Here is a 3,515-nt window from a genome sequence, read left to right on the forward strand (position 1 = left end):
GATTAAAATTTACCTGATTCGAACCAGGCATAGAAAAAGAATTAGAGTTTAGGCATGTGTAGAATGTGATTCTTTTTATCTGTGATCTACTTCACGGGAAGGTTGGTTTCACTAGAAGTTGCAATGGACTCGTATCACAAAAATACCTTGTGCATCATTTTTCATCCAAAAGAAAGTAGGTCCTAACTATTATCATTCACTTTATTTTTCTCTAAAAATGTATTTGCCTCTGCTTCATAGCACTATGGGAAAAACGAGGTGAGGAGGCAGCTGTCTTAATAAGAAAATGCTAACACAGAGCAAAGCATGGTGGAACTCTCCTCAGAGGAAGTGTTTGCAGAAGCTTCAGAAGGACCTGAGCAGGCAGGAGGAGGAGATGCTGCTTTGTGTTGGTCCCATGTATTAGGCAACCCTGGAATATAATATGGTGGTGTTATCATCATTTCATGGAAGAATTGTTCAGAAACCAGGGAACTGGAACATAACTCTTACTGTTCTCTGGCTAGGTCAAGTATCTCAATCTCTTTCCTTTCTATGAGGCATTAGTAGCCAGGGGGAAAAGCGTGAACTTTAGAATCAGACAAAATTGATTTTAAGTTTTGGATCTACTGTGTATTAGCTGTGTGATATGAATATATCACCTAACCTTCCTGATCCTGTTTCTGCTCATCTAAAATTGCATTTATAATATCTGCTCCCTAGGACTTTTGTAGGGTTCCAATTAAGTTATGTGGTAAACCACCTAAATGGTCTTGAGCTGTGGAAGTCTGTTTCCTTCTTTACTGCCTTCTCCCCTAATAAAAACAAAAACAAAAAACATAAAAGTACTTCAGCTAACCCTTGATAAAGGCTGCAACTGTTAAAATAACATCTTATTTGTTTTTGAAGTAAAGATTTCAAATATTTCTCCATAAAACTCTAATAAAAAAGACCTAGGTGTCAAATAATGTGGTTAGGGATTAATGAAAACTTCTGCATTTACCTTCTATACCTTGAGTAAAGCATTTAAGGTCCAGTGGTTGGTACATGTCCTTGCAGTGTTCATCCCTTAAATTTGGTAAGAAAAGAACTGCTCAAATCTTTAGCTTGTAGGAGGAGACATAAGATAAAATGCACGAAAAACTTTGGTATAAAGAGGAACCGAAAACACGATTTGCCCCTGAGGAACGTCAGCTCTCCTCTGTCTGACTCTCTTTTCACTGACACACAAAAAAATACTGAGAAATTTCAAAGTCACTTGGTTAAAAGAAAACTTTAAAACAGCCAGGGTGCCTACAAAGCAATCCCTATTCTGCCCTGAGTTATGTAGAGAGCAGCTTGGATCTTCACATATCTAATACAGTGTCAGAGCCAAGCCAGTCCCAGGATTATCATGAATCTTGTATGAAGGCTAAGTGTGGCTTCAGCCTGCCACCATTTGAGGGGTAGGAATTGGAACCCCAAATTTAGCCCTGCGTCCTGCTCATGTCTCAAGGGGGTGGGAGCTTTGAAAGCTTATTTGATTGCCCAGTTTGATATTCCCAGTGTTTAGTAGTAAAATCTGCACCACAAGCTAGCAAAAATAGCAACTCTGATTCTAAGAGGAAAAAATAAGATGGATGCAATTATACAAGGAAGGAGAACAACAACAACTCTGAAGCTGCATGAAATAAATATTTTCTTAAAATCATACTATGGTCCTTTTGAAAGGGAAATAGAGCTAAATATTAGTAAACCACATAGCTTTTATTGAATTTATTTCATTTAAAATATGTCTAAAGGCATCAAAATAAATTTAGGCTCTAATTTTAAGGAAATTCATTTTAAATTCTCTATTTTGAAATTGTATTTATCTACATTGCTTATCTATTGAAATGTAAAGGTTTGATTGGTGACAATCACTTACTGTATAAGCACCCAAAAGTGTTAATGACATCGTGGAGGTGTCCTAAGAATGCATCTAGCAGGATGAATAGTAATGCATTCTGAACGATTTCTAAAAAGCTTAGTGTATTTTTATATAACAAATGTATCTGTGCAATTTTTATCTTCCTAAAATACAAAGGATTAGAAGTTACATTGGGAAAGAATGAGAAATGAACAATAATTATAATATTTTTCTGTTTTGTAGTATCTTATAGCTCATTCAAATATTTTTTATAGACAATATAGTTTCTCATTTTTATATAACAACATGCCTATTTTAAAAATTCCCTCTTTTAACAGATGATGAAATTCGGGCCCAGAGAGCTAAAGGTTCTTTACCAAGTGAAAACATAGCTAGAAGATAGTAAAGCCAGGGCCAGCTGGCAATTCCTCTGGCCCTTTGAGTTATGATCTAGGCCAGCGGGCAATGAGGATAAGCTAGGTACCTAGGCTAAATGATTTAAAAAAAAAAAAAAAAAATTTTTGTCCCATACCTATGATACTCCTATGTCAGTATTTTACTTTTGTCTTATACTATAAGGGTAACATACTTTTCAAATTTCTGATTTTATAATTCAGGGACAAAAGTAAAAATGTTTACTGGAAGGGAATTTGATAAGATTGTTTTCAAATCATTATCCTAACATCTTACAGCTTGCAATTTGTTTAGCTTTATTACGTTTTTATATTTTAAATAACAACGGTTTTAGATAGTATTTTATTGCTGTTTGTTTGTTTTTTGAGATGGAGTTTCACCCTTGTTATCCAGGCTGGAGTGCAATGGGGCGATCTTGGCTCGCTGCAACCTCCACCTCCCGGGTTCAAGCGATTCTCCTGCCTCAGCCTCCCGAGTAGCTGGGATTACAGGCATGCGTCACTACGCCTGGCTAATTTTGTATTTTTAGTAGAGATGGGGTTTCTCCATGCTGGTCAGGCTGGTCTTGAACTCCCAACTTCAGGTGATCCGCCTGCCTCGGCCTCACAAAGTGCTGGGATTGTAGGCGTAAGCCACTGTGCCTGGACTTAGATAGTATTTTAAAATGTACATTAGGTATATTTCTTCACAAAAGGTTGTTTCTGTTTTGTTTGTTTGTTTGTTTGTTTGTTTGAAAGTTACCTCTATATTTAGAATGGAAAGCTCTATATAATTTTTCCCAATGATATTTACTATGCTAAAAAAAGACCAAGTTTTTTTATTTCATTCAACTAAGCAGAATAATAAAATATGAGACATTCCATTGTTCAGTTTGTCTCATTTGGAAAAGAGCCTCTGCTTGTAAACGTAGTCTCGTGATTTAGAAATAAAAGTTACATATCTGAACATGATTTTTTTCAGAATTTATACATTTATTTTATATTTATCAAAAGTCTATTTATATATAGAAAGACAATATCAGATATTGTATAGCTGGAAAACCAGTATTCTACGACGGATTAAGAAAATATACATAGCAAAGGATCCAGGCCTGCGTTTCTGTTTTACTTTTTAAATTTTAGTTAACTAGGAAATAGAGTTTGAAGAAATGACATTCTCTTTCTGCTGTTTAATTTAGCAAGCGGTGGAGGGGACCTACAGCTGGCCCCCATCACTTGCACCCAAGATTAACACA

This window comes from Trachypithecus francoisi, unplaced genomic scaffold (genome assembly GCF_009764315.1).
Source record: "Trachypithecus francoisi isolate TF-2019V2 unplaced genomic scaffold, Tfra_2.0 Lachesis_group1, whole genome shotgun sequence".
Classification (NCBI taxonomy): Eukaryota; Metazoa; Chordata; class Mammalia; order Primates; family Cercopithecidae; genus Trachypithecus; species Trachypithecus francoisi.